Source organism: Crassostrea angulata, chromosome 1 (genome assembly GCF_025612915.1).
Source record: "Crassostrea angulata isolate pt1a10 chromosome 1, ASM2561291v2, whole genome shotgun sequence".
In the NCBI taxonomy this organism is placed as follows: domain Eukaryota; kingdom Metazoa; phylum Mollusca; class Bivalvia; order Ostreida; family Ostreidae; genus Magallana; species Magallana angulata.
In genome coordinates, this window is record NC_069111.1 from 17,912,128 (window position 1) to 17,933,079 (window position 20,952).

The 20,952-nt window shown below is 32.1% G+C and overlaps 1 long non-coding RNA gene and 1 pseudogene across 1 annotated transcript; one reads left to right on the plus strand and one right to left on the minus strand.

Annotated features, from left to right (window-relative positions):
- Nucleotides 1–90: 90 nt before the first annotated feature.
- LOC128161302 (uncharacterized) lies at nucleotides 91–3,049 on the minus strand. Its single transcript, XR_008240348.1, has 3 exons — nucleotides 2,942–3,049; nucleotides 2,288–2,351; nucleotides 91–1,032 (listed from the first exon to the last, which is right to left on the minus strand). It is a non-coding gene; the product is annotated as an uncharacterized LOC128161302 (long non-coding RNA).
- A 6,115-nt stretch (nucleotides 3,050–9,164) lies between these two features.
- On the plus strand, nucleotides 9,165–20,710 carry LOC128161308 (neuronal cell adhesion molecule-like; annotated as a pseudogene).
- Nucleotides 20,711–20,952: the final 242 nt, after the last annotated feature.

Genomic DNA, 20,952 nt, shown 5'->3' on the forward strand with positions numbered 1-20,952 from the left:
TTGGTTTAATGGAGGATTTGACTTATCATCATCCTCTAAATTTTGATAAAGATTTCTTTTCACCGACTTAGTGCCAACAAGGTCAGAAAAGAAAGTGTCACTCAAATCAGTCAGGAGAGGAATTTGTATTATAAAGATCTTGAGTAAAGTCAGCCTCCATTTCTCGTCTTCTGACCATTGCTGGTACCAGCACAGACTGGATATATGTTGTCGACTTTATTATTGCACACGTCATTGGATGTGATTTTCTGATAAACTATAGTATCTGGTACAACTTTTCCACCTGGCCCCGCTGTCACCAACTTTCCTCAAGTCAACACTCAGCCTCAAGTTTGAGTACTGACCCAACATAAATACACTTTTCTTTGAAAGAGTTGAGTGGAGGAATGAGTTGAGTGATTTGAAAATGGGTGACGGTGGAGAAAGTTAATACAGACATTACTCGAACAGCATAAGCACTAAGTTCAAGAGATAGGAATGTTTAAAAATAACTATTTGTTTTTAAAAAAAATTGCGATGGAGCACTAAGCACTAAGTTCAAGAGATAGGAATGTTTAAAAAAAACTATTTGTTTTTAAAAAAAATTGCGATGAAGCACTAAATGTTTCATATAAACCTTGCATATAAGTACAATTTGTGTTTACTCATATTCATCTTCACAAGCTAAGACTTAAAATGCTTTGATGCTTAAATAACAAAATCAAAATAAAAATTAAAGTACTGATAGTACTTAAAAGCGCTAACTTAGCTTGGTTCTAAAGGAAATTTACTTTTTGCAAGCTTAGTTAGAAAAACTCGATTTGATTTTTATATATTTCAGCTTCTGTTAAGGCACTATATGGGTATAGTCCACTAATGCATTTTCCATAGGCGGTAATGTTAACGTTATGGTTCATAGCTCTGGCCCTAATTTTCGTTCAGCAATGAGGGACCTCTTGAATGAAAGCTCATCAAATTGTCTCTTTCCTGTTAAAATTTCGTGGTTTGAAGTCAGATTCGTTTTCCGGCAAAATGCGTCTGTATTGAAAAACTCTGAAAATGAAACTAAAAGTAGGGAATTTCTCGGTTTTGGAAAGGGTGTACATCAAACAATTTCAATTCTTTTCTTCAAATGATAATTTAATTTTGACACTTGTTTTTAAAATTGCAAATCCTCTTTTCTGACATGTGTCAAGCATTCTGATTTAAAATGTCCCAATAAATGTATATACACTCTGCAAGTATAGGGAGTATTTTGCTTAAAGGCACTAAACTTTGTTGTCCTACCGATTCTAAAAATAGGGATATACCCAATATAAAACAGTCATTGTGGTTGTTTACCATTCTTAGCTTATATATTCACTCTAGACACTATACAGATCCATGATTCCAAATTTGGAAAAATTCAATACATAACTATGGATTTTGCAGCATTGATACACATGCATGAAATTTGAAGAAACAGTCGAGTTATAATTTACCTAAACAACATATAGCTCATTGGCACTCGATGCTCTTCAAATTGCATAAATTGAGGAAACTTTAATCTCAAGGATTAAAATACATGTAAAACATAAACATTCAATATTTTACCAAATTTATTTTGTTCATATTCTTATGAAAAAGCTCAATTATGTCTGATTTTATAAAAATTTTGTCATAAAAATCATGAGTTATATGAGTTACAAAAAAGAATTGCTTTCAAACACCACGAAAAAGGTAAAATAGAAAAGTATAGGAATTTCCCTATCCATCAAGGTATTACATGTAGGTATTGGTTTATAAATAATAAAGTTATATCACTCTATAATGTGAGGCCCTCAATTCAGTTTTTGCTCCATTTTGATGCTAGCTTGAGATTACCTCACCTATGACGTCATAATGACGTCATAGTGATGAGTTGTTTTTACTCATATAAGTGTAATATTTGCTGAACTTTTATTTAAGCCTAATTTCGGAACAAATGCACCATGATTTAACTCATTAAATATATGTCAAAGGGAAAAGAAACTTGCTAATAAGGATTTTTTCTTTTACTCTTGTATATTGTTACCATGGTAACAAATTTAACAAAAATTATCAAAAGACATATCCTGTGGAAAAGAGTCTACATTTAACTAAAGTTCAAAATCCAGAAGAACAAGAAATACCCACTAAGTCTGTGAAATATGTATATTCAATGTAAAGTTTCCCAGTATCTAATATTCTAAATTATCTGCATGTAAAATAATGGCCAGGGTACATAATTTTTACAGGTTCCTTCTTTTAAACTTGGACGAGTGAAGTTACAAAAATCAATTTTACTTACATCAAGTGTGGCTCATTGTTGTGTTTTATTCTTTGAAGTAGTTCCATTTCAATTTACATGTTATCTAAAATGAAATGTTTTGAATTAAATTCTACATTATTAAACACTATCCCCAACATTTGCAATTCCATGTCAAAGGCAGCCATATGTTGAGAGAGAGAGAGAGAGAGAGAGAGAGAGAGAGAGAGAGAGAGAGAGAGAGAATTAAGAGACACAGAGAGAATTAGAGAGAGGGGAAAGATACAGAAAGAGAGAACAGATAGGCAACAATAACTACATCTTCATGCACAACACATCTATACACCCTAAAGACCAACCAACCCCCAAATAACATTCAATATCAACCCCCACCCCCCACCCCCACCCCCCACCCCCAACATATTGATCTATTTTTTCAATAGTATGAATGAATAATTACTAGTAAATATCTACATTGTACTTAAAATGATTACTGATAATTTCATTCAATTTTGATTATGATAAACAAAGATAGGTTTTGTGGATTAAGTACTAACCAACATGGTAGGCTTCTACATGTTAAAGAGTGCATACCTACATCTTCGGTACATAGTCATGTCACAATATGCATGACAAATTAATTTACTCAAATTTAATGCAAATCTATCGTCACAAATATATAGAATTGGAACCTACCGGACACTAATACAATTCCCTTACAATGCAAACTAATCTTAGATAGCTGGACACTGCTAGAATGAAGTATTTTTCCTCACCGGAAACTTTCTGCTTTTCTACTTTCACTTTTGCTCATTTGAAATGATCGCACTAAAAACCCGAACTGATATTTGGTCTCAAAATTTATAAAAATGTCTTCTAAACTCATGTATAATTAGAAACACACATACATTTTCATTTTATTTATGTAAAAACTCAAAATAAATTACGTTCAAGTTAAAATCACAATTTCTTTAATTTAAATTGTTGTTTGTTTTTTTTGAAAATCCCGAGGGGGGGGGGGGGGGGATGTTGTGATGGATATTTTCTTAGAAGATGTGCTATTAAAATGATTAAACTTGTTAAACTTGTTGGAAATTTAGTTTATTCACATAAATGAGAAGATGTACCAAAGAAAAATGCACGTTTATCATAATAATTGCAAATAAACAAGAAATATGCCTTACCAACATGGAGTTCAATATGAGTATAGTCCACTAATGCATTTTCCATAGGCGGTAATGTTAACGTTATGGTTCATAGCTCCGGTCCTAATTTTCGTTCAGCAATTAGGGACCTCTTGAATGAAAGCTCATCAAATTGTCTCTTTCCTGTTAAAATTTCGTGGTTTGAAGTCAGATTCGTTTTCCGGCAAAATGCGTCTGTATTGAAAAACTCTGAAAATGAAACTAAAAGTAGGGAATTTCTCGGTTTTGGAAAGGGTGTACATCAAACAATTTCAATTCTTTTCTTCAAATGATAATTCAATTTTGACACTTGTTTTTAAAATTGCAACTCCTCTTTTCTGACATGTGTCAAGCATTCTGATTTAAAATGTCCCAATAAATGTATATACACTCTGCAAGTATAGGGAGTATTTTGCTTAAAGGCACTACTTTGTTGTCCTACCGATTCTAAAAATAGTTAGAGGGATAAACCCATATTCCCTCATCACTGCATGGCAGCCCCTGCAGTGGTGTACGTAAGCCTCGCACCTTAGATTTGATTTAATTTAACAAATTTTTTTAATATGCAAATAAGAACATAATAGGATTGGACATCAAGCTATGCCTATTTTAGTCCTCTCCCTAACTTTAGATTCAAAATAGCCTGTACTTTATATTCACAATAGCCCGTGCGAGTATGTGCGTTAACCCCTAAAACTGCTTCCCCTAACCAGTTTAAATCATGTATATTTCTGCTTATAGATATTGAATGTACTGGAAGTAGAAGTCTAACGACAAAAAAGTGCTTTGCTATGCTTAGCGCTTTAAAAGCGTGAGCGTTATCTGTTAATTGATTGGATCCCGACAAAGATCGTGAAACCAATTGGAATTGGTTTCTATTTGAAACAACAGAGATGGAGAGAAAGATAAAATGAGATCATGTGTGTCTAAATTTGTTACATTTTAAACCAGTTGGTTTCCATAACTGTTAATTAAGGTCTTCCGTTTCCAACGGAAGACCTTATTGTTATTGCTTTGTTTCTTTTTCACTATTATTTTTATTGGTTTTTTTTTCTGTCACGTTTTCTCAAAAATGCTTCAGCCAATTTTCATGAAATTTTCAGATCTTATTAATGACAAAATTTGTAAGAAAAGTACACGGGCTTTTTTTGGTCGTCACTTCCGGTACCGAGATATTAAAGATTTTACGTTTTTGCTTGTTCACGATTTTTCTCAAAAAGTATTTACGATAGAACCTTCAAATTTTCAGAGAAGGTAGAGAGTGAACGGCCGCAGTGCCCTTCGCATATCCGAACGTCCGCCGTCACTTCCGGTCGTCACCGGAAGGAAATGAAAAACCTTAATTTTTCAAATTTTTAGATTTGAATTTTATTTATGTTTTTATTCGATAGAGACGCTTAAAACACTTCAGAATATGAAATTCGTGTTAAAATCGATCCAGGCATTCCCGAGATTTTGAGTTCAAAAGTTCTGAAGCGAGAGTCCGCGTAGCTCAGTCGTTAGAGTGTTGGACTTGTGCCCAGGCGACCCGGGTTCCATCCGATTATTTTTTCTTCCCTAATTTTGTTTTGTTTAACGATTTTACCTTTAAAATGATGGTTTTTATTGTTTTCCGTTTTATTTTTATCATAAATAAAAATATTAACAGCTTTTTTAGTACAAATATAGAGCTCGTTTTTGTCAGCAGTTCGCATCGCCGCCATCAAAGACATGCCGCCGAAGCGCCCCTGCAGTACGACCGCATTAGAGTTCACTGGGTCGCTTTGCCGGCATCAAAGAAATGCCGCCATCTCAATGACTGTATGCACACAACATTTAGCAATGCACCAACGTTATTCTACATGGCTTTAAAAGGAGGACTGATTAGTATTTGTTCACATATATAGATACACGCTTGCATGTATGCATGCGTTTATTGACATACGTTGCTGATATACTGATTCCCTAAACACTACAAAAAACTAGAAAATCTCTCTCTCTCTCTCTCTCTCTCTCTCTCTCTCTCTCTCTCTCTCTCTCTCTCTCTCTCTAAAGTACATAAGAACTAAGTACAGGTAACATGCAGTAAATTGGATAAAGGCTAAATGTACATTGGCGTCCAAAAAGTATACATGTATTTATTTCAAGTGACAGGATATTTGAAATTCATTGTTTAATGATTGTCTTCTTACTGATTGGAAGTCAACGCTAAAAAGTCATTTTTATTAAAGATGGTGTACTTTTTCCTTTTTTGTGCATGTCTATACATGTATACTGATACAAATCTATTGCCTGTTTGGGATTAAGAAAAACCTCCAAAGTTTATACTCGTAACTATACAAACGAACGGGTGACTGCGACAAGATTTGAAAACTGACCACCCGTTTATGAGTGTTTGAGCCTAAAAATAAACAGATGTAAAAAAAAAAATTAATAGTTACATCTTTCAAACAACGCTTATACATTGTTTTTAACATATGTATTTTATTGAATACCACATATTGCAATATGTGATATTTAGAATTCAACATTCTACGTTTAATATAGAAGTCAACGACCAACACCCCCCCCCCCCCCCAATTCATAAAATCATTTAGTTTTTCTGGCCCGATTTTACTTGATCTTTGATCTTGGGCCTTTAATTTCAACTAAGTACCATTCTAGATTACTGTACTAATTACCAGACCAATTCCTTCATTATTATTTAACAGAGTTAAGAAGTTTTTGGCATTTGAGTTTCAATTGTCGTGTTTGACATGCACTGTGAAAAAAATTCTAACTCCCAAGCCCTTCACTCAATCCTTATGAAAATTCGTGAAAATGAACCTCGGACCCCATTCTTATTGTCTGTCAAATATGCAGCGGATTGAACAATTAAGAGGAAATTCCTGAGATTAAACGGCGTTTATTGCCTAAACGTGGAAATTAAATTTACACAGTACACGCACCGACCCCCCCCCTTCCTATTCACAAAATTATTTAGTTTTTCTGGCCTGATTTTACTGGATCTTTAACCTTAATTTTCAACCTAGATCAATTCTAGATTACTGTACTTATGACCAGACCTATTCGTTCATTTTTAAGAGAGTTATGAATTTTTGGGCATTTGAGTTTCGATTGGCGTGCTTGACATGTACTGTAGAAAAAAATTCTAACTCCCGAGCCCCTCATTCAATCCTAATGAAATTTTATGTAAATGTACCTCGGACCCCATTCTTATTGTCTGCCAAATATGCAGCGGATTGAACAATTAAGAAGAAATTCCTGAGATCAAACGGCGAGTATAGCCTGTACGGGGACTTAAAATTTACAGAGTACAAGGGATGTAAGCAGCCGCGTAATATTTCTGTTGTATGTATATTTATTGTTTTCCGTTTAGTCTGTATCTACGATAGTGTGTGAACTACTTATGAATGTTAGAACTGTGGAAAGAACAAGGGGCAGTAAGCATATATTATTTGCCCAATATTTTTTTAAAATTTCAAACAAGCTCAATCATTAACATGATTTGATTTTTTTATTTATGGGATGTTTATTTTGCAATATATAGCGCAAATTTGTCATCAGCGTTTTTTTTAGTAGAGTTATCCCTCCTTCGATCGGTGTAATTTTCCGGATATTGCGTTTTTCCTATGAAATGCTCACATTCTGTCTTCAAATTTTTACGTGTTACTGATTTCGTTATTTCTACATTTATAAAGATTTTATTAATCCTGCTAAATTAAAACAGTCAAACATAAACGTAAACGACACGAAAAAAATTATCAACACTGAAATACATGGGTAAAATGCATCAGTCATCGTTTTAAGACTTCCCCAAATTGTTGTTAACCGAATCCGAGATCCACACCTCAAAATTCTATTTTCGATTTATTTACGACGAAAATCAAGCTCGGGTCTTTTCACCCCCCCCCCCCCCCCCCTCCAGACACAAACACGCATCAATATTTCAAATGACCTCACACTGTAACCAAACCTAAATAGTCAGACATCTTGCACTTTGTTTTTTATCTCATACAAAAACTCAGCTCTTCTCCCGGGCGGAAACGCCCCAAATTCAAACACAAATTCGGGAATTATTTCGCGTCAGCCATGTTTTGAGACACCTGCAAAGGCTGTGTGTTCTAATATCGCCGGAGCCAAGATTTGTTCTTTCTCTCTATTTCTTTCTCTCCTTTTTATTTAATTTTCTAACTATAATAATCAACATAAAAGGATTGTTGGACTGTAGTACACGTTGAAAAACACTCTCCAAGTAAGATTTAGACAAAAACAGTCTTTTATTATTAGGGTCTTCCGTCTTCAGCGGAAGACCCTTCTATTCTTATTGTTATTAGGGTCTTCCGTTTACAAAGGAAGACCCTCTTTTTTTTCTTCGGTTTCTTTTTATTACAGGTTATTAGACCTGTTATGAAGTCAAAAGACCTCTTATTTATTATGAAATAAAATGGGACTGGTCCTTAAAATTAAGGATCTTACAGGGTGGATAATCCTTCATCCATCGCTCTTTTAGATCACATCTGCATTTCCTGATATGTTTCGTTGATGAAGATAAAAGGCAAGGTCATTTCCTCTTCTAAAAATCGGACGGAAGACCTCCTCGTTGCTCGCAACGAGATCGTGTCTAGTTTTATCTACCATAACTAAACAAGACTTGGTATGACAGTAAATCGATTAAGTGGGAAATTCGGGTTGTTCTCTCATCTCCTCAACACTGTTTCCATGATACATGTACTACAAAACGAACTTGCAGATGTTTTAAATAAAGTTTTAATTTGTTCAAAAACCCATTGTACATTATCTTATCCATATTGTCAGTTGATGTCAACTTCTAATCAATATAAACCAAACCAAAAGTAACGATGCAACGATTTAATTGATTAATATAATTATTTATCGTAGAAAATCTAACACTTATCTGAGCCTGATCTTTCGATAGCCACGTCTGTCAAGTGAATAAGTTATAACAATTAGCTAAGATGTTGTGAAGATAACTAATCTTATGATACTTTTATTTGAATAAAAAAATTGTGTAAGACAAAGTTTTTCAATTTCTTTTTCAAGTTATATTACATGTACATGTATAAGAAGGACACTTAACATCTAAACATCCAACTCTAGCAAAGTATTATTTAATAGGACTTTAAGAAAACAAATCAAAATCGTTTGGCTTCAACGTGAATGACAATAGAAAATTAATTTTTTAACAATTAAAGAAGATAATTAAATGAAGCATATGAATTTTTGTTTACTCTTAGCATTGACATAAGAACAAGTCACCTTACACCCTGACAAGGCCTTTTGCAGGCAACACTAATTGTGTACAAAAAAACATGACTGTGGGGAAAACAAGCAAATTATAAACTTTTGGGATTGACATCAATTCTTGTATGCATCTACAGACAAAATGTCGACAAACAAAATGAAACTTATTAGTATTTTCATTCGTCCATAGTTGGGCTTAATGAATGAATTCGCTTGACCCTCACCAAAATATCCTTTCATAACTTGCTATATCTGCCTCGTCCATTACCTGTTCGCGTTAATCTTGAAGGCGGTGATCAATGTAGTAAACCCCCCCCCCCCCAAAAAAAAAATATATATATCTATTTCAACTTCAGATTGAAATGGCATGGACTCCTCCCTCTCAGACCTGTTGTTTCCGAATGCATATATTCCTTTCACGGAGACAGAGGTTTGATTCTTAAAAATATATTGGATCCGTCTTCCAAAACTTCAACAATAAAAACTGTCACATTCATTCTTCCGGTTATTTATCCTGTGAATTTGATCACTTTAAACAGGAAGCAATATATAAAATTATAAATTGGAGCATGTATGTAATATAAACCATTCCCTTCAAGATTGAGACGGTAACAAAAAATGCTACGTAATCCTGGAATATAGATGTGTTATGGTCAGCGCATTTGTTGATATGTGTTCAAATGTTACAGGTACATTAACTGAGCGTATTTCTGTTAATATATTATGTAACCAATTATACCTTTGATACCTAATAATTGGTTTGATTTGAATAATTACCTCGTTTAAATTATAATAAAATATGCAAAATAAAATTAACACTGACAAACTTGTATGTGTGAAAATTTGTGTTAATTAAGTTTAACTGACAGAATAGTGAAAGACGAAGCATTTAACTTTTTCAGCTGATTAATTTGTTTATCATACCAAATTTCAGCCAATACAATAGGCGGCAGCCCGTCTAACAGTACTATTCAGGGGTCACCGACGACTTCTGCATCAGTAGAAATCAGCTCACATCCAAGTTCAATCATGCCTACTACCAACAAATGTATGATGGCAATCTTTTCGTGGTGCATGCTCTTATTACATCGTAAAATAATGTGTTCGAATTTTGTTTCACTTCTTAGTCAAACACGCTTTGTCCAAATTCTTTTTATAGTCATTATTTGAGAGTGTGAATGCAAATTATATTTCATTTTAAAGCTTTAAGAAGAAGGTGTTCTAATTTTACTTAACTTTGGTGCGTTCGAAATTCATATCATAAATTTTTTTTGTAATTCCTTTTTATTTTTGACAAAGAACGGAAAAGTACTTAGCAACCCAGTTTTACCGCAGACTCTAATTAGAATATACACAAAATGTTTAACCAGGGTAATTCAAACCCAATGTATAAACGTCACCAGATGATAGAATTTTATACAAAATGGAGTCGCTTCCAATTGAAATAAGTATCGGCTGGACTGCCTTGTATGTCGCTTCTGTGGTATATTTTAGGGTATATCATTGACTTTATTGAAGCCTTACTTACATCTCAATAGATCGCAAAATGTTGAATTTATATCAAGTTTTACAAATAAAAAAGGGGGGGGGGTTTCATGGACGCCTTCGTGATACATTCGAGACATATTTCCGAGCCTGCCGAAAAGGCCCGAGAAGTTGCGATTAAGGTGACCTCAAGTTTTATGGCTCTGCCTCTTGTGTTCCGTGAATTTCAGCTTTGCTTTCCGGCAACTATTCTCCATTTATTCTTTACTTCTTGAATAGATGTTTTGTTTCTGGCATTTGTAACAGTATTACTGTGTTTTGCTTCCAAAATTAGATGATCCCTTAACTGATATATAATAATTTCAGTTTCAGCTAAATTAAACTTTTCTAAAGTCGACTTTGGTCGTATTTTTAACATCTTATATTTTATTGGGAATATGTGGATTTTTTGTTTATCGCTTTAATATTTCAACTGATGTTATGGTTTTAAACATTTCAAGTGGTACACGGTCAATCTTTAAAATGCGACGAAAGTGTCTTAAAAAATAACAGCAATCAAAATTTTAATGCGATGGACATGAATCAAATTCACAAATGTCCAAGAAAAAAAATGTAAAAAGGAAACGAGGAAGACAAAAGTAACCATACTGCGTGTATCAAAAACTTTTTAGCAATTAGACTCTTCATAACAGTCTGTACACATTTTATTTCAAACAGATATGTTCAACACTATAACGTGGATCACGTTTGAAGAGTACAGACCTTAACAACATTTCCTTTATTTAAATGACATTGATATTTTACAAAATTAATAATATGGCACAAATTCGCTAAAATAATTGTTAAAAGCTGAAAAGACGAGTCCATATCCTCCACAAAGAAGTTCAACAAAGCCCTTATTGAGTCAGCAGGATTATTAAAGTGTGTGTTTAACTTCCTGCGCATGTCACACCATCACGAATGCAGACGAGGTGTTTGGAGACAAATGCGTTAATGGTTTATATACAGAATGTTCTATGATATTAGTGGTAAATAAATTTTCCACTTCAATATGAAGATTTTATTAAATTAACAAATAACACATTAAAATGTCCTAACGCTGTTGTTAAAATCAGATGTATGTTTGATGATCAGAATTAATATAATATTAAGTGAGCATCCAACGTGTCAAACACGTCATGTCTGTTGCCCGGAAGCGGAAAAAAGGTGCCGAAAAATGTCGAGATACAAAAAGAGATGAATATATATAATGTTTTTAATTGACAAAATGTACTTTCTGCAGATTTTTCTTTATTTTCTCTTCCTCGCAGGATTACTGGCTTATCCTTCGTAAGAAAAGATTGTTGAACATCATCAGCATCATCTGGGTTAGACTCAGGTCTGTAGCTCCTAGTCTGAAAAAAATAATAAGATGGACGACATAGGAGCTACAGTTCCGTACGTACCAAAAAGTTGCAATTTACGGCGCACAAAAACTCGCTAGTTTTGGACTGTTTTTTTTTCTTATTTTTGAACACATTCGGTGTAATCAAGTAATACCCATTTTTAGAAAATTTACTACAGATGTCGTCACTTTACTTTCCTCATACTTTCTTATAACACGCTAACCGACCTTGGGAAATGAAGTTCTCGTGCAGATCGAGAGTCGCCATTTTTACTTGTTAAAACTGGTCTACTTCACTTAACATGGCTGGTAATGGTGTTGGCAAGAATATCAAAGGCAAATTAAGTGTTGATATCTGTAGAAAATGTCCGAGGAATTTTTTAATCAAATATTTGTACAGACTTGAAGCTTCGTCTGGGTCATCAGCCATCCTATTAAATTCAAAATTCTTTTGACATAAAAAGAAAAGCATATTTGGTACAAAGTTGCCAGTGTTTGTTGATACATGTAGCCTTCATATAGACACGGTGCTTTGGTAATCTTTGGAAACTATGTAAGGAAAACATTTACATAATGAACATACATAAAAATGCATGGAAAATCAATAAAAGTTTATTACAATGTCTTTGCAAAACATGACCATATTCAAGCAAGAATGCAAATAGATTCATAGCTCGATACAACATTCCGTATACTGTGGAATTATCAAAATTCGTGGGGCCTATTTTCATGGATTGCTTAAACTTTACAGGTCCGTGTATTTTCTTATATCTACGAAAGGAAATATGACTTTATAAGCCTAAATTATTAATTCCTTGAGGAGTTAATTGGTGGATGAGACGAATTCTACGAAAATTGAGCCACTACAAAACCTTATGATTGCACTGTATAATGGTCAATGAATGGTCATGCGCTTTAAATACGATTTTAAATGTAAGGAATATTCAAGTAGTATACGAGTTACTATTGAGGTATTGAAAATATTACACAATATAGAATGTAGGAAACAGGAAGAAAAACGAAACACGTTCAATTAATATTACAGTTATGTTCACTTTTAATGCTGTTTTAAATGATTTATCATTCTGCGAAAATGTATTGATAGCATCACAACCTGGAAATATTTCGCAAGTTTGATAATGCAGTCCTTTTTAATGACATGTCTTCTAATAGGTAACGTATTTTATATTTCATTTTACCTCTATAGGTGCATTGCATTCTTTTTAAAAAAATTTACTGCTCTTTTCTTACTGTAAACAATATTTTTATATGAAACTGCCAATTCATTCATAAATATATTTAATACTTACATACATTCCACAGGAGCACAGTCATTTAATCATCCTCCTATTATAACATCAGAGTTTCGACCCGAGTATTTCTTGAATAAGATTTCTAATTTGGCCCTTCAGTGCCAGGCTTATAGTGGGAATATAAAGTAAGTAATTCAAATTAATTTATTTGATTTAAGAGACCGTTCTGTCTTGTTGTCTTTTTGGTTTTTTCCCTCAATTTCAATACTGTTTTGTTAAGAAAAAATCTTTTTGATAAAACATACCTTTATCATCAGGTATTATTGGTACCAAAATGGACGAAAGGTTGAAAACCAATACAAATTACAGCCAACATAACTAGTGGGTACCTGAGGATAACAAATTATACAAAAGACAATTTTGGAATCTTTTACTGCGTTGCAGAGAACGATTATGGAGCGTCTGTATCTCCATTTGTCAAGATTTCTGAAGCAGGTCAGATTGGAATACATTTTTTTATTTAACATTATCTGACTTTTTCTAAGCATTCTTCCATAATTCAAATAGATGTGCTTAATTATAGTAGAGTTGTATGTTTTTATGTATAGTTCTTGACAAATTTCGGAATATTCGACCATTGTCGATGAAGTCTTGTGAAGAATATGATCATTGTAAACTTGATTGTTCTTACAAACCACGCTGTGAGCCACATGATGCATGTCAATTTGAATGGACACATGGAATCGGGACACAAAACACGGTATCGGAAGATGAAAATATAGCTATAGACCTGGATGGTACGTTTCTGAGATAAATTCATATTTCATTTGGCCAGTAGATGAAACTACCATGTCAGTTTTACGAAACAAAAATGAATGGATACTTCATAAAATTTAAAGGGACTTTGACACGATTTGACTTAAAGTTTTCAAATTTTATTTTTCAATTTTCAGTGTTTATAATGATAAATATAGAAGTTTATAATGTTATGTCTAATATTATTGAATTAGTTTAGATTGATTTTTACATGTCATTTTGTCTAAGAAATGGCAATTCTCTACATTTCATTTTTTGTAAACAACTATAAGACTTTAGCTTTGTTTACATAACAATCAATTCTTACCTCTGTATCTCGCTTGTAACTTGACTTTAACATTCAATATTTTGGTCAATCATTTAAAATGCACCAGTAAACCATTTTATACATTAAAAATAAAATTTTTGATCTCCTGTCCAAGTCCCTTTAAAATAGAAAAAAGAAAGTAGAGATAGAAGTAGAAATAAAATTCAACAGCATCCATAATAGCATGTGTTAACTTAAACAAAGACTTAAATGACAAGAGATGTTTGTGAAACACTTATGCCCCCTTTCTTGGAAAATGAACGTAAACTGCAAATAATTGGAATTTGAAGTCCGAGGGGCATAACTCCGAAACTGTCGAAAATTGCACAATCGTACCCAATGTCGAACTCATCTAGATATTATCATAAAAAAATCTGTATACCAAGTTTTATTTAATATGTGCTATTTTGCGAAGAAAATGAACGAAAACAGCAAATAAATAGAATTTTTCTACGTCCAAGGGGGCATTCGAAAATTGCTCTATCATACCCAAAATCATACTTGACCTACATACATGTATATCAAATTCATATCAATATGTGAATCCTCTGCGAAGAAAATAAACGAAAACGCCAAATAAATAGAATTTTTCTACGTCCAAGGAACATAACTCTGTCGAAAATTTCCGCTCAATCGTACCCAATATCGAACTTGACCTAGATATTATCATGATAAACCTGTATACCATATTTCAATATGTTCATCTTCTGCGAAGAAAATGAGCAGAAACTGCATATAACTGGAATTTTTCTACTTCCTAGGGCCATAACTCTGTCGAAAATTGCTTGATCGTACCCATTATCGAACTTGACCTAGATATTATTATGATAAACCTGTATACTAATTTTTATTTCAATATGTTCATCCTCTGCGAAGAAAATGAACGGAAACTGTTGTTGAACCGACAGACAGACAGACGGACAGCAGCAAAGTAATATGCCCTCCCTTCTTCGAAGGGGGGCATAAATATTATCTTAAGGAGGAGCGATTGATTGAACTTCTGCTTTTGATTCACTACATTTATTCAACCCTTCTTTGAATCACTGAAATTCTTCGACGTTTGAAGATGTTTTCACTGTTACCATAACAATTCGTGTATTTCGTTGTATTTTGCAGGCAATCTTCATTTTCTTAATGTAAGTAAGGATTTTGAAAACAAAACATACGCTTGTGGAATTTGGAACGAACAAACCAGGACACTCAATAAAGGAAGCTCGACAAAACTGTTCATTGAAGGTTTGTAGGAGTTTATGAAAACTAGTTTATTTTTAAAACAAGAATTGTCAATCTTTGTTCATCAGGTGTAATAAAACCCTTATATTATAGCTTCAACATATGGCACATCCCCTCGTCCAGTTTTTCATAGCAATTCCCGCGTACATCTAGGAAAACATGGTGTTCTGCAATGTTTATTTTCTGGAACGTGAGTATACATTTTTAAAATAAACTGCTCATGGTCGTAATTGAAATTATAACTAAAAAATTTCCTGTTTTCTCAGGTCTATGTCTGAAATAAAATGGAAAAATAAGCATGGACTAAGCATATCAACAAACAACAAATATAGAACCAGCCAATACGGAAGAATATTACACGTAATGAATGTAACATACAATGACGAGGGCAGTTTTACGTGTGAGACAGAGAATAATCTGGCACAGACACCATATCTTAATGTCACATGTACGTATTTTAGAGGATTTTTTCCTATCCAAATTATTTAAGGGAGGGGGTCCTTACTGAAAGATAGTTCATTCACATCTTATGTACCTGCTTTTAACAATTATTTTTGCATAATACATATACATAACTTACGGGAAAGAGATTTAGTCAGACTACATTTTTACTAGGGATGTTTAACAATCGACATTTAAAACGTTAAACTGATTGTTAAACCTTGTCTGAATTTTTGCTTGTCTGAGAAATATGTACCAATACATAGATTTGAACAAATTTCATGCAATAGTACGACCATATGAATTTAATACAGTGTTGGCAAAAAGGCACAGTCTTTATGTTAAATTTAAGTTTTTTTAATTTAAAGATTTCAAAACTACCTATAACAATCTCGCTGATTAAAAACCGGTGGTAAATGCTATCATTAGTTTTCAGAAACGTTTCAATGCTCATACCTTGATTATTACATCATTTCTTGCGGCGTGAAATTAATATCATCGCGAGTGGTACCTTTTGAGAAATAGTGAAATTTTAACACCTAGGACTTAAAAAAAAAACTTATATTATTCACTTCATTGATAATTTTTTCCTCCATAAATGGAACTATTGTTATTGATCCGATTCACAACAGACACCTGATTTGTTTTGTTATCCATACTAAATTTGTATTGTGATTTATCTCTGAAACAAATAAGTAAATTGCTTTACTATAGAAAATGTTGATTCATCTCTTAAGCACCTCCAGTTTTTCCGGAGAACGGAAAAAGTTTCCTGACTACTAACTTTACAATATATTCTGAAGAGTTCATCCGCTTGACGTGTAACGCTGTGTCTTCACCAATGGAAAATCACCCTGTTGTAACCCATTGGATGAAAAATGGAAGTAAAATTACATCATTCCAGGGTATAAACTTTTGACATTTTAACCAAAATAAATTCATATGATTTTCTGATTTCTAAAAATATTTTTGAATTTTCAATCATGCTAATTTGACATAAATATATTGATATATTTAATTGCCATTGCAAATTATATTTCTTCTCTTGTAGATTTTTCAATACAGCTTCTCGAAAACAATAGGGTTTTGAAAATAAACCGAGCAGTTATTGAAAAGGTTGGAGGAATCCAATGTGTGACTGAAAATAGTGAAGGAATAGCAGTAGTAAACTTTCTAATAAACTATGGTACCAGATATTTTTATTCAAATTACAGTGGTGTCATCAAAATTCGCGGAACGCTTATTTATCCGTGGATGTCGATAATAATGTCGATCTACAATTATGTTACTTGAAGTAAGACATCTGACATTTTTTATTGATAAAGCCATACTTAAAAAAAATTATGTACATGTATCTTGAAAGTATTTGTTTACTTAATCCACGAAAATAGGTGCCCACGAATATTAATGAAACCACTGTATACGTTTATGACTTGAAAGGCGTTATTCTTCAAATTATAACATTTAAGTTTTGAAAATCGTGGTAAAATACTTAATGTTAATATCATAATTTGAATAAATATCAAGTTATTGTAGTAAGTCTTCTTCAAACTTACTATGAAGTTTCTTTGTAGCAATGTTTAATGTTTTCAAATCATATATTGTTTTCTGATAAACGCAAATCTCTGTTCCGTGGTTCACAAAAATCACTGTATCATGATATAAAAAAATTTTAATTGAAGAGATGATTGTAGATCATATTAACACTTTTGATAATGATTTTCTGGATCATTATACATGTTTATTGTTAACAGAATGATTACTTGATTTCTTTCAGTTGGTGACAACAGAATTTGTAAGATTATTACCATTATTTTACAAAATGATACCTTCTTTTTTTTATTAAGAATATATAAAAGAATAATAAAACTGTAATATTGTCTACTTAATTCTAACATTATTTTTAGTGAAAGGGCCATTCAATTTATTCTACTTAGCCGTCCTTGTTTTTGCAATTGGAGTGCTGGTTTTGATTGCTTTTGGATTTTTTAATAGGAAAAGGTATCCTTTAAAGAAGATCTTTAGTTAAGGACACAGTTCAATATTTATTACAGATTACTAGTACTAGTAAATAGCTTTCATTCTTGTTTTTTAAATATGTATCTTTGTCTTACAAAGTATCTTGATATTTGTCTGCATTTTAGTAACAAACAAATATGAGACAGATCGTTAGCAATTTATTAAAACAATTATCTATCTACTTTCTAGCTTACGTAATGTACGCCCTTCACGAATTTGATATCGTTTATAGCAAAGTGGCAAAGTAGAAATCAGTTGTATTATGGAAATTTTCTTTTTATTTGAACCACTAAATAAAAATTGAAAAAAAAAAAAAAAAAAGGAAAATTGGCAGCATGTCCAGTTCACAGCTAAAGCATATATATATATATATATATATATATATATATATATATATATATATATATATATATATATATACATGTATATATATATATATAACAATTTTCGGCTTACAAGTTATCGCACTTTTTGATATGCATCATCAAGAAGTAGAGAGTGCTATATTTGGTCACGTAATGTTGGTGTCATTCTCCTTCATACGGGAATCAAATTGATAATGAAAGATAGTTCAGTACAACGCTTCACCAAATCCTACGTAGTTTTAGCACTACACACGTTTCAAGAAATATGACGTTTTACTGTCGGAAAGGGTTTCACTTGGGTTTTTTTTTCAATTTATTTCACTTGCTACACGTGTGCTATATGCTATATGATAAGTCAATGTTTATCGATCTTACATGACTGTTAACTTCTTTACAGATGCTATCAAAAGTTTATGCCGCTTTATTTTGTTATCAGAAGGAGGTCTACAGACAACCGGGAAAATAATTATGACAATATTGCCATACAATAGTCAGTAATGGCATTAATAATATGTGTATTTATATCTACATGTACTTTGTTTTGAATGTCAAGTTATGTATGAGTAATCATGCTATTTATACATAAAACATATAATTTAGCATACGAGTAATTTACTAAACACATGAAAGATATAGTTTGTATGGCAGAATGTTGAATTTCTCCATACATTAAAGAAAAAAATCATTCTTATAGTATACACTGTAGAATTATAGAACTGACATAGTGTGACCTTATTTGCTACGTTACTATGCTCTCTGAGAGAGGCATCCCTTTGCTTTTGATATTACAAAGGACTGTTTTTACAATTACTTTTCAGTGAAAAGCTATATTTTTTCTATTTACGTTTCTAATTTACAATGCTTACAATATAAATCAAATATTTTTTTAAGATAATAAAACGTTAGTAATATAGAATTATGTCATATAAGGGACATAAAATAAAGCAATTTTAGACTGCATTCAAAGTCCTTAAAATGCATCTATAAGTATCGGTTCAAACAATTGTGAAAATCGTTTAATGGATATCAATCGAAAATCAAGCAATGTCAAAAAATTAGTATATCCTACAAAAACGTTTTACAAACAATTGTATCAGAAAATACATGAATTAAAAGGAAAAAAAAGAATTTCAATGGAGATTCAAAATATCTCAAATAGATATGCAGAGTGTGCAAAAAATGTTGGAGTTGAATAAAGATAAATAATGATGTTATTGAAGATGATTTTCATGGAAGTAATGGGCATAATTTATCAATTTACCAATTTGAGTATGTACGTTCTCTGTACTGTTTACGATAGATTGATACCTGATTGAAAGAAAAGGGTATTGTGAGAGAATTCTGACTCTGTCGAAAATGTTTCTATAATCTACACGAAAATTGATTTCGTTTAGCAACTTTTAACATGATTATATATTTGTATTTATTGTAACGATGTGCATTGATTTCAATAGAAATAAACTTTCTTAAAGGAGCATGGTCACGATTTTGGTCAAAAATTATTTTTCCGATTTGAATAATTACAATGCTTCAGAAAGGCATTTCTAATAGGCAACCGAAATTTGAGTGTCATTTGTTGAGTTATAAGCGAGATCGAGAGCTTAAAATTTTTCGTTATGTAAACAAAGCGTTTGTTTACATTTTGAACGTTGAAGTAAAATTTTCAGTTTTAAACCTAAAACGAATGTATTAAACAATAAGAACTGTTTATCCATGCTTAAAATAAATAAATAGATAGATAAATAAGCTGGAAAAGGATTTTTACTTGTATATTGAACCTTTGTAAACAAAGACAGGGCACGAGCCTTGTTTACATTACAAAGAATTGTGAGCCCTGTATCTTTCTTATAACTTCACGAGTGACTCAAATTTTATTTGATCGTTAGAAATGCATTTCCAAAGCATTGCGAATAGTAAAAACATAAAAATAAAATTTGACCGAAATCGTGACCATGCCCCTTAAATTATATTACTTACTTCACTATGTAATGAATTCATATATTTTCATCATAGACTCTAAAGAAATGTTTGACATAACTTGGCACCAGTTATACCTATAGAAGCTATTATTCAAAGGAATACTGTGTGGAGAATGATTGGGGGGGTGGGGGGTTTAAACTTTTTTCAGTTAAATATCGGTGTTATAAAACCCTGGAGGTTACCGGTATAGCAGAAAGAGTAAAATTTGTTTAAAAATTTTAACAATCATTAATATCATTTATTCAAATGGAAATGTTAATAAAATGATTTCTAAAATATATCGTTTCAAAACGCAAAATTTAAGAAACGAAGGTGCAGTCCTTGCAGTAACTTGTAAGTGAAAGTTTTCCCCAAAAGCCATAAAATTAGATCCATTGGAAATATCACTTTGAGTATAATAGATATTTTATTAACAGCTTGAAATTTTTTGTATATCGAACAAGTTAATCCTAATGTGTAAGAAGAATAATTTAAAGAAAATGTGTTAAACGTATGCTTATTTATAGGCAGAAATGACAAATAACATGCCGTATAATGTTCTTGTATGGGATAGCACTAATTTCAGAAACGGATATAATCAGATATTGATATAATAAATAGTCATGGATTTTGTATACGTGCTCTTTTGTGGGAAAATTATGTTTTTTACTCTATGGTGCAATGCCAAAAAAATGAACCCGTTTCACCTAGGTTTTCAGTTTCAGGAAATTATTCTCATGTTTGGTAATTGAAGCATTGAATAAAATCATTTGTAAATAACAATATAGCCTTGAAATCGTTTGTTTTTATATTGGAACTAACACATTTATACATACTATAGTTGTTTAACCGATTGCTTACTCCGTTGAATGTTATCATAATTAAAGCTTAATAAGGTTTACATTCATCAGTCACAGAAACAAGTTTTGCGTACCAATGTGAAGGACGAACCCGATCACAAATCATTACTTTATTTACTTAAACACCTGTTGATCATTGAAAACAAAACTCAAACAA